The sequence below is a fragment of the Furipterus horrens genome, unplaced genomic scaffold (assembly GCF_987537825.1).
Source record: "Furipterus horrens unplaced genomic scaffold, mFurHor1.1.pri manual_scaffold_6, whole genome shotgun sequence".
NCBI classification, from domain to species: Eukaryota; Metazoa; Chordata; class Mammalia; order Chiroptera; family Furipteridae; genus Furipterus; species Furipterus horrens.
Window position 1 is genome coordinate 185,237,380 of NW_028327176.1, and position 19,638 is coordinate 185,257,017.

Sequence of the window (19,638 nt, forward strand, 5' to 3'; positions counted from 1 at the left end):
TTTGTGTTTTGGGAATTACCAGTGTTCACAACACCTGCAGGGGAAAAAAAACTACAAAAGCTCAAGTATGAGCACTCTTTATACCTAAAAGAATATTTTTATCATTCTTTTCTTTGTTTTGGCTCTGTCACAAATTAAAAGTGCTTGGAATGCTGTAGTCTGTGGTCTCTTGAAATTTAATCAATGAGAACCTAACACGTTCACAGTATGCTGTCACTTTGGACATTCATAATAAAAATTGAAACTAATTTTGGTTGTTAGTCATTTTCTTTGTGGTTCATCGTTGCCTAGCAACCAAGAAATTTGTATCGTCTTGTATCTGGACACAGAGATGCTTCCATCGCTCAGGCCTTTCATAGTCTCTTGCACTGAATCGCTGTCAATTTCTATGTTTGAACAACCACTCTTTGTTATTTGCTGAAAGGCTGAGATATTTTTGAATGTTGTGATCTTTTTTATTATGCATTCTACAATGTGGATTAAAGATAACTCCTAAAGAGCGTACCTTAGCTCTTTGCAGTTTCTGATTATACTCTATTTTCTGTTAAATTGATTATAATACAATTCATTTTGATTAGAATTTTCTCTATTAAATAAGCAAAAGATTGGAGATGCTTGTGTGTAATGTAGCCATAGCTATCGGTTTTCAATGGCATCTTCTTTGTTTGATGTCCTGCCCAGTGTGACGGTGTGTTTTCCTGTTTTGCACAATATTGTAGTAAGAAATTTTAAAAACTGCAAAGAAATCCAAACATGGACACCTATGTAGGAAACTTAGAGCTCGCTTGACACTTTTACCCCATTTGATATGGAAATAAGGAAGGATTTCTTTCTTTCTATTCTTTAGTAACTAAATTGGCAATTGGTAGATTTACAGACTTACCACTCATCTGGCTCCACCCCCCTGCCCTGCTCCCATCCCACCTGCCACACCCCCAAAAAGGAACAACAGCACAGACGTGAGGATTCACGTGGCCATTCTGGAGCAAAAAAGGAGCAAGTGGTTTTGGAAGTCTTCATTTAGGGGAAAAAATAAACAGGAGATTCTGGGGTTCTTTTCTGTGGGTGGGGTGGGAGGAGAAAGAGTGGAACAGCAAGCGCCCTGTGGAAGAGGGTGGGTCCTTCAGCCCGAGTTCCTAATCAGCCTTAGCTCTTCGCTGGAGGTGCACTTCCATTGATCGGGTGTACAGCCGGGGCCCATCTGTTAGGAGAGTCATCTTTTTAAAAATCCCAAGGCACCACCGTCAGGGCAGAGGTTGCTGCGTTGTTCCCTGGGTGAAGTCCCTGTCCTGACGCCTCCGCTGCCCTCTGCCCCAGCACCTGGGCCAGCTCTTTCGGAAGCAGCATGAATATTTAATAGTCCACACGCCATCGCTGCGGCACAGGAACGCTCTCGGGAAGTCATTGGTCTCCGGGGGCTTCCAGCTTGTGGAGCTGGTTTTAAAAACAGTATTAGGTGACTTTGACAAACTGAAGCTATTGGGTATTTACACAATTAGGAAGATTCCTTGATGTGGGTGGTTTGGTTTTGTCAGTAAATGCTGGTCTCTCACTTTGGATTCTAATCCTGAGATATCATTCAAAGGAGGTGGGTGGTCTGAAGCAATTTTCTTTTTTCTTTTTATGGTTAGTAAGTTCTTTAGAGAGGGGAAAAAAAAAACCCCAAACATCTGTTTCAGGATGGCCTCCGTAATAGGAATTGCACATAGATGATTACTGTTATCCAAGGCAAGTCGTCTTTCAAATGACTTAGGGATACAAACAGTTAAGAAAGTGGTCAAGTTTGAGGCTTCAGAGGAAAGCCAAGAAAGCCTCTTTCTGCACATCCCTAGCAAGGCGCTGCTTCTGACTCCCTTGGTGGAAACCGGAGCATGTCCTACACTGCTGTGCAGACATCAGATCACACCGTGTTTATGGCTGAGCGTTCCTTCCCAGGACTGCGTCCCGGGGAGGGGCCTGGTGCAGGGTGCAGACTGGGTCGTCGCTATTGTTTTAGAGGTACTAACTGCACCTGGTAGTATCCGTGAGAAACGCTATGTTTACTTCTCTTGTTTCTTTTAAGGTATACGTCTCTTTCAAAACGGTTTTTTAAAATAGCATAGAGGAAAGACTCTGGCTATAAGGAAATAAAGCTCATTCCTGTGTTATTGCAAAAATAAGCTTTTTAAATCCCCAAGTATACAAACAGATCAAATGGCTATTATTATTGACAGATTAAGGAAGATTATAAACTAGAAAAATGTGTGTGTACATTTTATTATCTAAACTTTTTTATCTACAAGCTCAAGTACTATACCCAAAAAGAGACCATTGATACGATTAATACAGACTCTAAAATCCACCAGAGAAATAAACGTGGCTTTCGGATAGCTGAGATACCAGCTTGCACAGTTGGGGAAGAACCTGAATACACTTTCTATAATGTTGCCTGGGTTGTCATGGGTCAGGAGAACACTATTATGGAGCAGCAGCAATAGCTATGCCAAGAATTTTTTTTTTTAATTGTATGAAAACCGAGACAAATTCTTATTTTATATCCTCTTAAAGGACCCTCATGAAGAGTTGCATTAGTATTTAAAAGTTCCAAACGCCATGTCGAGCAGGTTAAGTTAGGAGACACAGCAAACAGATGTCCCACCTCGATGCATCGTTCCCACTCCCAGTACTGACAGCAAAGGAGAAAAGTTAATGAGAGAAAGGAAGGATTCTTTGCCAGAAGTGTCCATGTTATCAAGAGTTTTATTTGGCCTGTGTAAGGACATGACAGTGTACACCTTTGTGGGACTAGAGGTCACAGCAGCGTGACCAGAGTCCACCCAGGTTACAGAGACTCAGCACGACCTCCAAAGACCACCACAGAGGAGGGGCCGGCCCGGGGTTCTGCAGTTAGTGCTGGGGAAGCGCCTCCTCCCCAAAAGCTCCCACCAGCTGTGGGGGGGTGGGCCTCACCTGTGTGCGGCAGGGAGGCCAGGCCACAGTCAGAGCCTGCCATCTTCACAACGGTCTGGCTCCAGCCCACGACTCTGGCTTTTGATGAGAATGTTGGAGATTTGTCTCCAAACACCAGTCCATATTCTTCCATCCAGCACGTATTTATTTACTGTGCTGAGAGCAGTGAATTAAAATTATGCGTATGCTCATCCCTAGGATCTGCATATTACAAAGGCCTTTAGGAGTGTAAACAGAAGGTGAACCCCAAGGAGGCCCCCATAGGTAGTTATAAACCAGTTTTTTCTCTAAAAATGGCTAGTTTTGTATTAGCTCAACGTTCCACTACGGAAAAGCAAAAACCATTCTTACATAGTTGATCTTTTTGCTATATTCTAGCCGGTGACAAGTTCATTGTTCATTTGGCTTTGAGAATCTGGGGATCATATTATATCAGGGAGCCATTCCTATTCAAAAGGACTTACCAGGATTTCAGTAGCCTTGCAGCCAAGTTCCCGGGAGCAGTATTTCACCAATACCTTCCCCAGCTGGACATTCCTTACAGCAGATCCTTAACAGGACCCCTCTTCTTCTGATCCTGTAAGCTGGAGCAGGAGCACAAGTGCCACCCTGAATGCTGCCATTGCATTCGACATGAGATGTGACAAGTGTCAGCTGTACGTGGATAGAAGCAAAAACTCAAACTGCTGTCAAGCACAGTGACTTTAGCTTATAACCTTTGGAAAATTATAACTAGAACACAAAAAGCTACCAAAAAAGTATACTTAAAGGAACAAGAATAGACTACAACTTGAGAGCAGGTGGAATACACAGAAAGTTCTTCTTTGCTCACATTTTTCTGAAGCAAGTTCTTTAACCTCATGGAGCCCTGCGTTTCTCGTCTCCAGAGTAGAGATGATCATGCCGGCAAATTTGCACATCTGTGTAGTGAAAATACCACTTGCGTTACCTGATTAGTAACAGCACATGGGCTGCATTTGGCACAGGAAATGGGGGTCACCATTGTTTAGGGTAAAATAAAGCTTAATCCATTCCAAAGCGAGGGCGATTGGGATGTCAGCTTCAGGGTGTCAGCCGGGCTCAGGGCCCTGGACAATGGAATTGTCCCTCTCTTGCCTGCTGGTTGGAAAGTGTGATACACCCTTAGACTCAGAGATAAGACTATTGTGTTCATTTTTTCCCAGGGTGGAGTGGGACTGCCCAGGGCTTTGTGAACAGGATCTGCTTGGCAGATCACTCTGAGAAAAACTGGAAAGTGGACACTACTGAAAAGGCCATGAATTTGGTGGGCACGTTTGCTGAGGGCACCCCGTCCCAGCCCCAGGCAGGTCCCCAAGGACAGTTGGGAAAGGAATTAGGCAGTGGGGCCCTCATGAGCTCCTACGTCCTCAAGCCATTAGATTTTAATCTAGTAAGTCTTTCTTCTGCTCCTCCAATCTTTTAAAATGTATCTCTTGTTTAGAATGCATTGCAAACAAAAATTAACTTCATTAAGCAAAGAAAGAACCACAGACTGCCTATTGAGGGGAAGGCAATTCCTGCAGGCAGACCTTAGGGGGCGGGGAGTAGGAAGTCTGCCTTGCTTCGTCCACTGTGGCCCTGGGGGAGCAGTCTTTTGTGGAGGGGTGAGGAGGGTGGCTAGTGGTGTGACATCCTCATGACAGGGTCACAGAAGGGTAGAATGTCAGAGCTGAAAGGAGCCCGAACAATCCCCTGAACCCCAGGGGTTCTTAACTGTGAACATGCTGAAATTATAGGCCACATCGTAGCCTATTGAAATGTTTCTTTCATGGTGGCCATGGCTTTTCATCAGATCGACAAAGAGCTTAGTCACCCTCCAGCACTTAAGGACCCATCTTAATTAATAAGGAAACTGCAGCAAAGGAACTGTTCCATGCCTCCCAGGCAGGCAGGAGCCCCGGTGGGAATGGAGCTCAGGCAGCCCCCATTTTCTCTGACCTCCCCACCCCTAGCGCCGGAGCGAATCTTAAGCATCCAGGGTGGGGAGGGGCTTTTTTAAGTCACCACAGCTTCAAGGAATTCACCTTCTATCACGGCCCATGTCAGCACGTGCTGATGCCGATAGACTTGTCTCCCAGAGGCGCTGAAAAGGAGGCGGAGCTGGTCTAGCCGTTGGGATTTCTGTTATTTTAACCTACGATGAGGAAGCCGGCTGGCTTAGCGCCCCAACAGGGATCCGCAGGCCGGAAGGGACTCAGGCCCCTCACTGCGAAAAGGAGGCGTCTGGGTCTGTCCCATGGGGACACCAGAAGACCACAGGCTGGGAGGCCCCCAAGCAGCACAGTCGTGTTTCTCACGGTTCTGGCGGCCTCAGCGCCCTGGCCGAGTGGGTGTCTGGTGAGGGCTGTCCTCTCCCTGGGTCCGCACATGCCGGGGAGAAGGCGGCTCTCGGGGGGGGGTCTTTTTTACGAGGCACTAATCTCCTTTGCAAGGGCTGTGCCCTCATGACCTCCCCAAATCCTCCAAATACCGTCACGGTGGGGATGAGGTTTTTAACTTAGGAATGTGGGGGGACAGGGGTGGGGGTGACCGAAACATTGTCTGTACCCGTAGCAAAGGCCCAAAGGAAGAAGGATGGTTTGCATTTTCTTTTTCTTTGGTTTTCACTCCGCTCTTTGGCCAAACCGGTTTGGCAGGATGAAGGAGCCTGACAGCTCTCTGGGCACCAGGCTCCCCTGTGGTCTGAGCTGTAGGTGCCCGGTGTCTGTGGGCCCCCTGAACGCACCCATGGGACAGGCTTTGGAGGCAGCCTGCTGCCTCCCAGGAGAGCGCACGGCCGAGTGGTGAGCAGTTCAGGCCGCGGAGGCAGCTGCACCTGGGGCCGGTGCTTAACCGGATCCTCCTCTCAGCCCCGGTGCCCCAGCTGTAAAGTGGGCACACGTGCGCCTCCTTCGTGCGCCTGTTTTCAGGGTGAGAGAGAAAGTGATTCTAAGCAGAGCCTGAGTCTAACGGTGTCACCTGTTTGTCGTGTCAAACATCTTCTGCATTGTGGCTTCTCGTCGTCACTTTCTGGTAGGCAAAGTTACTGTCAGTAACCATCCTAGGAAGGAAGGGGGCCCGATCATTCGAGATCAAAGTCTATGACGGAGAGATCTCGAAGGATCTGGTTTGCTTTATCTCCCGCACCAGCTGCTGCGTCACGTGAGTGATCTCCAATTTCTCTTTCTTTGTTTTTTATGCAAGTAAGGTAAGAGTACATTCTTGGTGTAACCGATTCTAACAGGCATGGAAGTTTCTTTAGGCTAGTTCATATTTTCCTAAAATAGTTACTAATAAACTGTCTATTTAAATTGCTGTGGCCGACCCATCTAAGTGGTAAAACCGAGAAATGCCTTTGACGTGCCTTTGTTTTTTCACGTGTCTGTCCACCGGGCCTGATGTCGTGGATCCTTGGGACAGACGCGTGAGGAGTTTCGCACAGAAGGGGACAGTCAGTATTTGGATAGCAGTATTTTCTCGTCACGTGATTTCTTAACTGCCCCAGCAATGTTGGGCACAGGAGGCTGCCCCCGGCAGGAAAGGAAGACCCTGTGCCACGTGGGGACATGGGAGGAAGGAGAGGGGCAATGCGGATTGCTCCGGCGGACGGGATTTCCTTACGGAGGCAGAGAATTTGGTGCTACTGTTTCTGGAGACGAGTAGGAGCCCGTTGCGGGTGTGCTGCTGGGGACGAATTCCGGCCGACCCCAGAGAGGACAGAGCTGCCGGCACAGCCTGCACCTTTGTGCAGTGGCAGAAGGGGGCCCCTGCGCCCCCCTCGCAGGTGCTCCTGTGCAGCGTGTTGCCTGCACAGCTGTGCTTAGCAGCCTGAGGGCTCACCCCGGGGTTCAGCCCTCCCACCCCAGCCGGGAAGGGCCAGGGTAATACCGAGCAGCCGGGAGCCTGCTCCTCATGCCCAGGTTTCGGAGGGACGGTTGGACGGAGGAGGTGGTGCTGGGAGGTGGAGAGGTCAAGGACATCCCTTTTCAGAACTTGGAGAACATCTCCTTCAGGTTTCCCCAGGGCCCGGTGGCGGCTCTCAGCCTCTCCAGTCCTTCTCTCCCCTTCCCACTGGCCGTTCTCTCGAATTCTTCCCCCATGCAGGCTCTGCTCACCTTCTCACTCTCCCTGCCCCCTGGTCACGGGACCTTGGCTTCAGAAGGCCCCAGGGCGTGCTCTCCATGGGTGGCACTGGAAGGAGGTCATCTCGACCTGGCTCGGGGGGGCCCCATGTGTGAGGCCCCTGTGCCCCGCCTGCTCAGGGCCTTCCGGTACGTGAGGAAGAAGCGGAGATGAGGAACAGTTTGGGGTCCCTCTGGGGGCATCTGTCTCCGTACTTGTTTGCTGTGCATCATGTTAGTTTCCCAGGGCTGCCTCTGTCCTTCCACGGCCACCTCCTCCTCTCTGTGTCTTCCCCCTTCTTCTAAAGGACACTTGTTATTAGATTTAAGGCCCACCGAGAATGGTTCTGTTTAGAAGTCCTTAACGTACATACCTCTCCAGGGACCCTTTTTCCAAATAAGGTCACATTCACAGGTATCAGACTTTAGGCCATGGGTCCCACCATGCAACCGTGATCCCAAGCCCGAATTCTGTCCTAATGTGTTTTTCTGTGTTTTCTTGGGGTCTGCCCGTGGCTTCTTGGCAGCCCCATGTAGAATATTAAATATTCTGGGATATCACTTGAGCAGTGGTAGGGCACTATTGACTATGGGACAGAATTTCACATAAGGGTCCAAGCTCAGGCCCAGGAAGATCCTCCCGTCTGTTTCCCTCCAACCTCCATCACGTCTCCTGATTCAGATGCCTGTTGTCTCTCCCCTGAGTTACTGCTGATCCTTCCTAACAAGCCCTGCCTTTGTACCTGTCTCCGTCCGTGCCCTTTCCACATCGTATTCCAAAATGTCAGTCTGATTGTGCGCGCACACACACACACACATATGTCACACACACCTGTTCCCGTCACTCAAGAATGAAACCCAAGTCTCTCACATGAACTGCACAGGCCTGCAGTTCTGGCTCTGCCTGCCTCTCCGCCTGGCCCCTCCCCCCAGAGCTCAGGCCCTGGGGGTGTTCTCTGGCCCCACAAAGACGGCAGGCCCTGAGGGCTTTTAGGGGCTTTTAGTACTTTTATTTTGAAGGTTCCCAGCTTATATTCTATCAAACATCGCAAAATGCACCCACCTGCCACATTAAATATTTTTTCTTGTGGTGCAAAAATACTTTAAAGGTTTTTGTATTTCAGCTTTTGAAATTATTTGCCTATGAGCGACTCCTTTCATTGAAGAGCGCATGTGGTTTCTCGGTAACCTTCCATGCGCTTGAGAAGTCTCGTGAAGTCAGAGCATCAAAACCTGCACGTTTTTTAAAAACACAGGGCAAGGTTTGTGGCGCCTAAATCCTACCAATAAAATTGACAATGTGTTTTGTTTTATTTCAGCGTTGCTGTTTTCCTTTCCTATTTTGGAGACAGTCTGTTTTATTCAGGACTTAGGCTTCTCTCTAACACTACCCTCCCAACCCCCACCTTTGCCCAGCCAACTTCTATTCCTTCTTCAGATCTCAGTTCAAATGTCACTGCCCCCTGGGAGCCCTCCTGACCCCTCCTGCTAGGCCAGCTCCTCCTGCCACACCATCTTGAGATGCTAAGTCACTGCCCCGCAGAGCGCGCAGACTCTGATGTCAGGACCGCCCGTGTGGCTGGCTCTTCAACGCGGCTCTTCAGCCCTGAGAGGCAGTCAGCCCCGCCATCAGAGGTCACGGCCCGCAGTCCCTAGCTCCCCTCCCAGCACCTCCCGAGCAGGGTGGGCATTCAAAGAGTTGTTAGCATTCTTCCTCCTCGTGCATGCTGAAGCTTTATGTTAACAATCTAAGTAAGCATTTCTTTTGCATTATTTACCTTTCTAAAAAGTTTTAAAAATTAATTTGATGAAATTTATTGGGGTACAAGTGCAGTTATATTATACATCCAAATTGTATAGGTTTCAAGTGCAGTTATATAATGCATCATCTGTATATTGTCTTATGTGTTCACCAGCCCAAGTCAAGTCTCCTATCACCATGTTTGACCACCTTTTCTTATATTTCACTACAACCCAGCATTGTTCGTTACTGTCTCTAGTGACTTAATCTTAAGAGCGCATGGCGTGAGAGTCCCAATCAGGGGACCTGGAGAGTTATTCAGCCTCAGTTGCCTGGACACGGACTCTTCCTCCGTGAGCGGCACTTGCCCCTGGTCATCGTGCGCTCTGTGAGAGGCCTCGCTGTAGTCCACATCAGTGGTCTCCTCTGCCACTTCGACAGTCCTGAGAGATGGGTAATGGAAGTGACACATCCTTTACACAGTGACCTGGGAAGCACATGCCAGCCACGGTCTGCAAAGCACGCAGTCCGGGACCCCAGCCAGTGAGCATTCAGCCCTGGGCAGCCAGCTCTCAGGCAGTCAGTCCTGAGAGCACGGGAATACTGCTGTCATCAGGGAGGGCCTGCTATTTCGTGCCAAGTGTACCCATGTCACTTGGTACCTCAGGATCTCTGCGCCTCAAACAAATGCCAGGAGGCCCTGATTGCCAGTTCAGCTTTGATTTGTAATCTGGACTCTAACCCTGTAAACAATAATGTCAGCCATAGACCATTTTGACCATTTCTAGAAAAAAAGACAGGACTTCAAAGTGATTTGGTGGGGTAACCATGTCATGGAACTTCGGATGCTCCACGAGGACCGTCCTGCTCTTTCGTCTGTGCTGGGCTGTCTGGTTGTCCCTGTGGAAGCTGGTGTACCTGTGCTCCCTCGATCTCATTCGTTCTAGAGACATTTATTAAGTTCTGACTTGGCAAGGAACCGGTTTCCATGTAGGAGAATAGAAAGCTGAATAAGGCAGAGAGCTTGTCCCGGAGACGGTTGGGAAGACCAGCATAAAACTTCTTACGAGGCATGACAAAACGGGTGCTTTCACAGAGCGGCAAGGAGGCGCATGCTGCAGAGAGAAGAGGGATGCTTTGCAAGGCAGAGGGGAGAGATGGAGCTGGATTCACGGGAGCGCTGGCCTGGAAGCCGGGCTTTGACTGCAGATCGGTGGGATGGGATTCCAAATAAGGAAACCCCAGAGCAAAAGCTGGGAGATGGGGAAATGCATAGCAGGGAACGGTGAGTAGCTCGAGGGGAGAGGGTAGGGTCCCTGCACCAGTGTTGTCAGAAATGGGGGTCTGAACCTCAAGAGGCAGGAACCAAGGCACCTGGCACTCCACCTCTTCTGTCTTCTGTGCCTGTAGCCCCGCATTTTGCTTAGTTTAAGCAACAGACCCGTAAGTACTCTCTCATCTGTGTGATGGAACTGAGACCCAATGGCAAAGCTGATTTGTCTACCTGCCTCCCCGTCCACCAGGATCACCCAGAAAGAGATGGAGAGAAGGACAGGGAAGCACACACCAGTGTTAGGCTCCCTGCTCATAGCCAGAGGAGGCCAGGGGCCGGGGGAAGGAGAACAGGGCTTCCGTGCGTCCCAGGCTGGTTCCCGCCTGGTGTTTTGGCAGCGGGTCAGAGAAAAGCTGAATGAGTTGTTGGCAAGAATGGTCAAGCCCCATGGAATCATTAGAAATCCTCTATCATTCTGGGGCCTCCTACTTTGGGATGGCTGATAACTTGTCCCTTGTTTTGCATCTTGAAGCTGCTTTGTTTTGCATCTTGAAGCTGCCTTGGCCAGACAGAGGTGTAGCCTGGGAATTCCACCCCAGGCGTCAGATGCTGCAGTTCTTGACGGAGATGCTCAGGGACGTGGGAACCAGGAGCTGAAGGTCGCTGTCAGGACGTGTGACCGCAGTCCTCCAGTAAGAGGGCTATTGGTGGGGGTCTTTCACTAAAACCAAGAAAGCTGACAAGTTGAGAGTGAGGCAAGGTAGGCGGGTGGGATGAAGGGCAAGACAAAACCCTAGTACCAGACAGGCCACTCATTCAGCCTTCAACCAGTGGTTATTGGGACGCTGGGATGCAGTCATGAGCAAGCCTGCTTCCCGCCGGGAACATATGTTCTGGTGCATGGGTAACATACAGGGTCTGTACAGTCTAAGACAGAAAGAAAGTCACCAAAAAAATGGCTAAATAATTTTAGTTGCAATAAGGGCAGTGACCAAAGCAAGAGTCTGAAGGAGAGAGTTTGGGTGGTGATGACAGGGACTCAAGTATTGCCAAGGAGAGAGTCTCTCTAAACAGGTGACATTCCCGCTGAGACTAAAATCTGATGCATTTGTCAGTGTGACGGGTAGCCCCTGGGGAGCGTTATGGGGTAGAATGTTACATTCTGATCATGTCTCTTCTGCGGCCATGGGGAGGAAAGAGTGACGCGTGGTGGCAGGGAGACCAAGTCACAGGAGCTCCATGCCGGTGAGAGAAGTAGAAGTGAGAGAAGAGGGAGCATATTTTTGGACAGAGCCTCCATAGGACCTCCTGGGGGTGGGGGCCGGGTGGTGAGGATGTGGGAGAGGGAGGAGTCAAACGTGGCGCATGGGTTTCTGCGTGGGTGGCTGTGGTACTGTGTTCCCAGTCGGAGAAAGTAGTTGTCAAACAGAGGGGCCCTGCAGTGGCCGTGTGGGGTCATGATGAGCCAGGGGGGTGAGAGAGTAGGGACACCGTGTGTCCACCGGTCAGAGGCGGTGCAGGTGGGAAGCAGAGATGGGAATTCTTGTAAGGGCTAATCCGGCGAAGTGTGCTAGGTAAAGCCATTAGCACATGCTGGGCGCATGGTGGGTGGGAGCGCTTTTCATCCTACTCTGTTTCTGGACGTGGGGGCTGTTACTTCATTAGGAGCTGGCCAGATCCCTTGTAGGAGCCAGGACAGGACAGAGAGGAAAGGACAGGAGTGGGCATGCAGGGCATGGCTAGAGACCCAATGGTCTGTGTGTCCTGCTTGGGTCACCGAAGGAAAAGGAGGAAGTGCTGGAAGGAGTGGGTCCGTGGAAACTCGTGGGCTCTGGTTGGCCCTGGCAGGTTTCTGTGTCCCCAGGCTGAAGGCAGGGGCTGGAAGCTTCTAGATCTCTGCCTCTGGGCGGCGACAGCTCCAGCAGCATTTGACCACAAGGCCTCGCCCAGCTCCTGACCCTCAGGCACGTGATCCTTGGCATTAGCAAGCCCACAAGCAGTTCCCTCCTTCCCGTGGAGGAGAGGGTCCCCTTCAGCCCCCGGTGGCTTCTGCTGCTGACCTTGGCTCTCACTCCCTGGCCTCTCCGCACTGACCAGTTTGGCCAGCCCACTCAGACACAGTGTCACGGGAACTCAGCCCTGGGACCCAATAAGCAAATGAGAACTGGGGGTCAGTTTTTTGTTTTTTTTTCCTATGATCCCAATTCTTTACCAAAATATACACTCCTTTTTTTAAAAATTTTTTTTTGCTTTTTAAAACTTTTAAATTGAAAGAGGACCTTGATCTGAAGCTGTAACTCTCATATTTGGTTTCCGCTGACCTTAAACAGGTGTCTGACCTGAGTAAGCTCAACGGGGTCAGTCAGCCTCAGGAAGAAAACTAACAATGGTCATTGGCAGTGCCTGTCTTCTTATCAGGAAACGGGGAGCGTTACATGTACCTCGTCCCTAGGGTGTAAGCTGCAATTATGGAACGTCAGAACTTGAGATGTCCGCACATGCACACACACTGGCGTCCCTTCTCGGGAGACCCCAGGCCTCGCCACCAGCGCGATGGCAGTCCCAGTGAAACTGTGCGAGGCGGCCGCGCTGTCACAGAAACAAAGGCCAGCACCGCAGACCGTGATGCACGTGCTTCTGAGTTTGAAAGCTTCCCGCTCATCACCTTCCCTTTTCAGTTTTCCATCTCGGGCATGTCAAGATTAGCAAAGAAGTCACAGTGAGGCCGCTGGGAAGGGCGATGTGTGGCTCCTATTTTCACCTTTGGGCCCGTCCCAGGCCTCCCTAGGTCCCTGGAGGAAGGTGGGCACGCACACACTGTCCCTGTCACAGCTCATCCTGCTCAGGAAGGACAGCCCAGCCTGTCCCCGGGCCCATCGTTCATTCTACTCTGATTCCCCGACATGCTTTGACGTCTGTCACCTCTGAAGGCTGGGGAGCTGGGCTGGGCAGGAGGGCCGGTGGCTTGCCCTGCAATGAGGGACGTCAGGGGAGTTGGTCCTCCACAAGGGACCACATCTAGAACCTTCCAGAAGGTTCTGCACATCCTCCGTACACACCCATTCCCCAAGGAAAGACTTGCAGGTCAGAGACACTTTAAATGGTCAACAGGGTGAGCCTGCAAGACGTTTCACAAAGCCGTCCGTGGTATAAGGGGCCTTTTCCTAATGCGCTCATATGGCGACATGCCTCACCTTTTCCCGTCCATGTACCCTTCATGGCAAAGGAGGAAAAGCAGATCTCCCCCTGGGGGCCGAGGGCACAGCACTGGTCAGTCACGAGCATTAACATCTCTTCTTAAACACAAAACCCCTGTCTGAGTATAAAAATGTGTGCAAACTGCACTCTGTTCCAACGCAGAGGTTTATTCTAATACACAAGTCATGGATTATGTACCGAGCTCCTTGACTCAAGTGACTACCCCTCTTCCCGTCTTTAAACAACATTGAGGCCCTAGGAGGATGCTCAGTGTTCGTCCTGAGGGTCTGTTCCCAGGTGTCCCCAGTGGTGAGCCGCGGCCCTGAGCGAAGTGCCAGGCTGCTGGCAAAGTTGTCCCCGTGCTTTTCCGCCAGGTCTCCCAGGCGCCGGCTCGTCCACCCTGCCCGTCCTTCTCCATGGCCCCGTCGTCTGGGTTCTCCTATCTGGGGGCTTCCCCAGCACCCCCTGTTTGGTCTCTGAGGAACTGAGGTCCTTATCTTCCTGCCTCTCTTTCCTTTTCCTTTTCCCCAAACTGCTCAAATCTTACAGTTTCCTGCCCGTCTTCCAGCTTCGTTAGCTGTTGGACTACGTGGGCAGAGGTGATGTGCAGAACAAGAAAGTAACCAAACAAAAACAAATAGGAGACTCAGAGCTGATGCAGGAGTTCCCAGTGATACCCCCCCTGGGGGCTACGTTCACAAAACCCCGGGGCAGAGCAACCGGGAGCAACATCCCGGGTTCCAGATCGCAAGTGTTCCTAATGCACCTGCAGCCCCGAGGCCGGACCGCAGCCTCCGTGGGCCAGTGCGGTGGGTTGAGCTGCGGAGACCAGGCAGGGGAGTCAGCCGCCTCTCTGCGGATTGACCGTGCTGGTCCGAGTATCATACGTACACCACCTTCAAGAAGACCACGGTTGTTACTGGTTTCATTTAGCCGATGATGTCTCAAATAAGGCCGGGAAGCCTAGAAAAAAATATTTTTTTCTTAGCTAACGGGGAACATGTGCAGTAACAAGGGACCCAAGAAGCATCCTGGTGATTATTTTTAAAAGTGGTGTCTCGCCCCTCCTCTGAGGTCTTGTAAGTACAGCTAACGGGAGCCCTTTGTGCTTAGCAGCACTTCCTGTGGGTTGGCCCCTGCTCTCTCCCTGCTTATTGCTCTTCGCACCCTCGCAGGTAAATTCTCTCATCCCCCCCGCCCCCCATTTTGCAGATGGCTTAAGGGGACTGAAAAAATTCCCAGTGGTCACACATCTGCAAGGGGCAGAGTAAGTCTCCAAACCCTGCCCCTCTGACTCTTGTCCCAGAAGTCCGCTTCTTGACACACCCACAGCCACAGCCACACCTGCCACCTCTCTCTGCAGCATGCGGGCCTCCCTCCCAGGTGAGGGACAGTATCGAAAACTAACACCGCACACCGCAACTCGGGAACCACATTTATCTTTCCGGGTGTTAGCGTGTTTCCAACTTTTGTTATTTTATATGTAGGGAATGTATTTAGTGAGGCATTGTTTTCTTTTTCTGCTGGGTGTCGTCTTGTCTTTTAGGAGTTAGAATTATTTCTAATAAGAAGATATATTTACAGCCATAATTTAGCCAGCATGTCTTCTGGATTCTTTTTTCTATTCTTTTCTTTTTCTTGGCTCCTGAAGCTGGAGCTGCTACAATCAATTCACACAAATGCAGTTTGCAACGTCTTTATCAGGTCTTCCTCAAGAGGGCGCTCCTTGCAAGTCTTAGATTTCTTCACTTTTCTCAGGCCTGAAACTTGGTTTTAGAACGTCTTTTCAGAGAATGGATTGCAGGCCTGTGTGAGTAGAGAAGAAACAAAATAGAAGTTCAATAACTTAGAATGGAGACCATAAAGATTCAAGGATTTAGGTTCTGTAAAAATTACTAGTAAGAGAACTTAAAAAAAAACTTATCTAATTTTTACAATGTGTAGAATCATAGTACTGAAGCCTCTTAAGAAGACAGGGAGAATCGTCGTTCCCTATTGGTAAGGACTTTGGCGGTGGTGGGGGTCGGGGGCAGGATTTTCAGCCTCCTCAGTAACTGATGCCATAGTTTTAGGTACCGATACAGTGTCCTGAAGCAGGGGTGTTAGTCCTCTTCCTTTTCTTTGTGAAGTCGTATTAGGTCTTCTGAAAAAATTCCAGAGACAAAACAAACAAACAAACAAAGAAAAAAACCCCAGATGGGACAAATAGAATGCCAATTAGAGTAGCAGACATATATCTAACTACATCAATAATTAACATTAAATATAAATGGACTGAATACTTCAATTTAAAGGTGGAGATTCTTGGACTCGAGGAAAAGAAAAACTCAAATGGTAGGCTGCCTTTGAATATAAATACAGGTAGACTGAAGGTAAAAAGATGGAGTAAATATGTTGGACAAACTGTGCTTTAGAAAGCCAGAGTGGCCATATTAACAAAAAATAGACTTCAGGATGATGACTATTACCAGGTATAAAAGGGGCAATTCTCCAGGAACACATTCATAACAATTATCAATCTGTATGTGTTTAGTAAAAGAGCTTAAAAGACATGAAGCAAATATTGACAGGATTTAAGGGAGTGACAGGCAAATCTACAATCATAGTTGGAGACTTTAACGTCTGTCTGTTAGTAACAGACAAAACTAGAGAAAAAGGCATTCCCGTTCATCTCGATTGGCCATCCACCGGGACTGAGCTGGTGTCAGCCAACGGGTGCTCTGCCCTGGGCGCGTTTCTATTTACTTTTCTTGGTTAATGAAGAAGCAGCTGCCTCAGCCTCCTTTGTTACCTGAAGGACGTCTTGAGATTGGATTCTAATTGCTGTGAGAGAACCTGAGGCCTTGACTTTGGCAAGGGAGCAGCAGAGGGTTTCCCCTTCACTTGCATGCTTGAGGCGGCCCTGTAGTCTAGACAGGATGAGTTTCTAGTGAACAGAGTCTATTGATTCTGCCCAAATAAGGCGAGGCCCCTTGCTCCAAGGAGCATTTGGCTCCTTCAAGCGCCCTTGTGCTCCGGGTTTGATTATATCGATGAGCCCTTGAGTTTGAGATTAGCGTTTTACCTATACAGCTAAGTGACACTTGAAATCAAAGGCCCTTCGTTATCTTACAGCCCCTGCTTCAAGGCCAGAGTGGGTTGAGCTAAGAGGTGCTTAACGGAACTATTGCAGCACGAGGGGTGGCCCTACTCCCTGGGCTCTGCTCACCCTGTCACTTACCAATTCTCAGCCTGACCATCTCCTGAGAAGGGAATTTTTCAGTTTCCTGTGGGTTTTCCAGCCTGAAGAAACAATGGATTCAAAAATCGCAGATACTCTACCAGGATGATAATACAGAGCAGTTATTTCGGTGAAAGCAGCTTAATGCTTCTGTGTCAGTTAAGATGCGTGTGGCTATGGAGACTGGACACTGGACTGGTCTGAAAGCAATTCTTATTTCTAAGTGAAGAACATGAAAAAAGGACTTTTCCCTCAGAAAACTCTGAGTTCCATTTAAGCTGTATTCCCTTATTTTCTAAACTTTACGAAGAGCCTGAAAATAGATCCACTACCACACGACGCTATGTCATAGGTGGCAGAGGGCACACTGGCTTAGGTCAGGCCAAGAAACCAAATTAAAGGCATGTGCGTGTTGAGTGGTTGGGAGGAAATATCCAAGATGAAATTATGTATTATATCCTGTTGGGCAAGGGAACGAAGTTCTAAAATGTATTGAATACACAGGGAGCTGGTTGCCAGTGAGCTTTTGAAATCTACAGGCCAGTGACATATCACATAAAATCCCACCCAGAGCAGGAGAAAGGCAGAAAAACATCAGAGATTAGTCCATGGAAAAGAGATAAGATCGGCTCCTCCGTGACTCACTCTGCCCTGAGACACTAGGGTCCCAAGTCAATTCTTTTATTTTTAGAATCCAGATTGGGATCATTGCAGTAATTGTTTCTTTCATACAGTACATTTTGCGTCTATTGTTCTTCCCATCTGGCTTCTGATAGGTTAGTAATTCTGCCTGATACCAAAGGAAACCCATGTGTGTCCCTGAAATCCTCGAGGGTCCCTGTGGCAGGTCCCACACAGAATATGGCATTTTCCTATTTTGTTAGAACACGAAAGGACTTTTCACTCCAGGTTCCTGAAAGGCCCTACCATTTCCCCCTAACTTGGATCGCTGCTTAGATAATCAGTGGGGTAGGGGGTTGGGGGAGGGTTATGGTATCATTTCAGAAATAATCCAGTAAATCCTCTAAATGAGTTACTTCTCCTGTAATGATTCAGTCACATCCTTCAATGGAGAGAGAGACATCTGGAGCCCATTCACTTATACACAAGGGCAGGGGAAAGTAGGTCTACAGTTGTAATACAAATAAGTAACACAATAATTAATAAAAATACAAGAATGAACCATTTCATGAACTCACAACTGTAAACCTACTTTTGCCCACCCCTGTATAATAAATGCAAGAAAGGAGAAAAAGGTGGGAAACTTTTTTTTTTCTTTTCTACTTTTTTCCTTCAAATTGTTTAACCAGTCAATAATCATGGCATTTTAGTGGAAAAAGACCATAAGGCTTGAGTCAAGGAGGTCACTAGTTGTTAAATGTGTCACCTTGGCGTCCGAGTGAGTCTCTCCTGCCGCCCCCTGCAGCTGCGTGAAGAGAACACATCTGTGCAGGGGAGAGTCTTCACAGACAGCAGCATCGTTGGGAGACAATCCTTTTTCCTGGTCTTATTTACCACCTGAAAGTCTTTCCTCCTGGTTAGGCCTTCTCATCGCCCATTTTTCTTTCCCTTAATTTCAGGCTGTTGTTCCTACTTTCCTTTTTTTTTTTTCCTTTTCGCTAGGCTGGTCAGCTATTATGTTTTTCATTCTTTACCGTGTACCCAAGCTTTCGATAGGCAACGTTCTGTCGTTAAAGCTATCTGCAAACGTCCCCCAGTACCTCTTTTAAGGAATGAGTCCTTGAGCTTCCTTTGACGGTTTTCTAGTCTTAATGTTCCGCAGTTTCGTATTCGGTCCTGAGAACCAAGGATCTGAGTTCTTGTCTGGTAACCGGATCTGATGGAGAAATCAGAAGGCATTTCTTTCCTGGCTCCCTTTCCTGGGGGTGCGGATACCTCTGCCTTCACTGCCCCCTGAGCGGCTTAGCCTGGCTCCTGCCTCCGGCACCAAACTAATACTCTCAGGATTCCGAAGCTCCTTTTTAATTTTTTTAAATTTTGATATTATTTCATTCCCAATGAAAGCCCCCTTTTAAAAGAATTTTCGGAACCGACCTATTGTAAGACGTGAAGCTGGAAAGCAGTATTATCCTGTATTGCTCCTCTGCCCCCCGCGTGTGAGGGTGGGTGGCCTGGGCCCCCTTTTGAGGATGTGTGTCATTGATGTGATTCTAAAACAATTTCAGACCCACAGATTAAGAACATGTGTTTCTTCATGTCACATGTTAAGAGAGACTTCAACTCATTCTGAAATCTTTACTGAAGTATGTCTTAAAGCAAAATTGCAGCCTCCTGGCTCTACAAACTACAAATTATATCGGGTCTGAGTACAGGGACCCAGAGTCAGACCGGAGGCCCGGCCAGCCTAGAATTCTTCCTCTGACAAAGGCCTCGGGATTCCTGTGGCTGTGCAGGGGGCGGGGGGGAGGGCACGCGTGATAAGGCAGAACCGCACGCTTCCCCTCTCTCCGCAGTCTCAGAAGGTCAGGAATGTTCCCCAGAGGTGCATCTGTCAGCGTGCCCTTTGCTAACTCCTTCATGAATCCCTTTACATTTTATCTGCTGCCTCTTGGGACAAACGTTTCATATTTTTATTATCTACAGTAGTACAGCATTTCCTCCTCTGGTCCTAAAATTCCCTCTTTCAGGCTTCAAGGAGGCGGCCCTCTGTCTGCCTTTAGGATTGGGAAGCGATGACCCGTCGGCATTTTCTCCATTCCGTTCCCCTGGATCCGGGGGCTCTGATGGTATCTGCTCAGCCTTTGTCTGTCAAGACTGGGAAAGCTAATTTGGGTTCAGAAAGCAGGAAGTCTTCAAAGGAGCCTCCCTCCCTAAGCTCGATGGTTTCTGAGCCAGGGTGCAGTAGGGTCATTGTGGACTTGCAGGAACCCGTCGCGGTGACCGCTGACAAAGGGTTAAGCATCACGAACAGCATTAGGAGAAGTAAGAAACAGACCCGATCCAAAACACATAGCGAATACTCCAAAATAAGCCAGGCTCGCCCCTCGTAATGGATCACTGCACACATGCCAGATTCTGCAGCCAGGCAATTGTATACATATGGTAAAACTTAGCATACCATTCAGCGTTTGCTGCAATGTGATTTTAATTACGCACAGATTGGGTACTGGAAGAA

At 48.9% G+C, this 19,638-nt stretch overlaps 1 protein-coding gene across 1 annotated transcript in view; it reads left to right on the plus strand.

Moving 5' to 3' along the window:
- SCAF8 (SR-related CTD associated factor 8) overlaps positions 1-19,638 on the plus strand; it is a 164,585-nt gene that overhangs the window by 130,855 nt on the left and 14,092 nt on the right. The gene's annotated exons all lie outside the window — the stretch shown is intronic.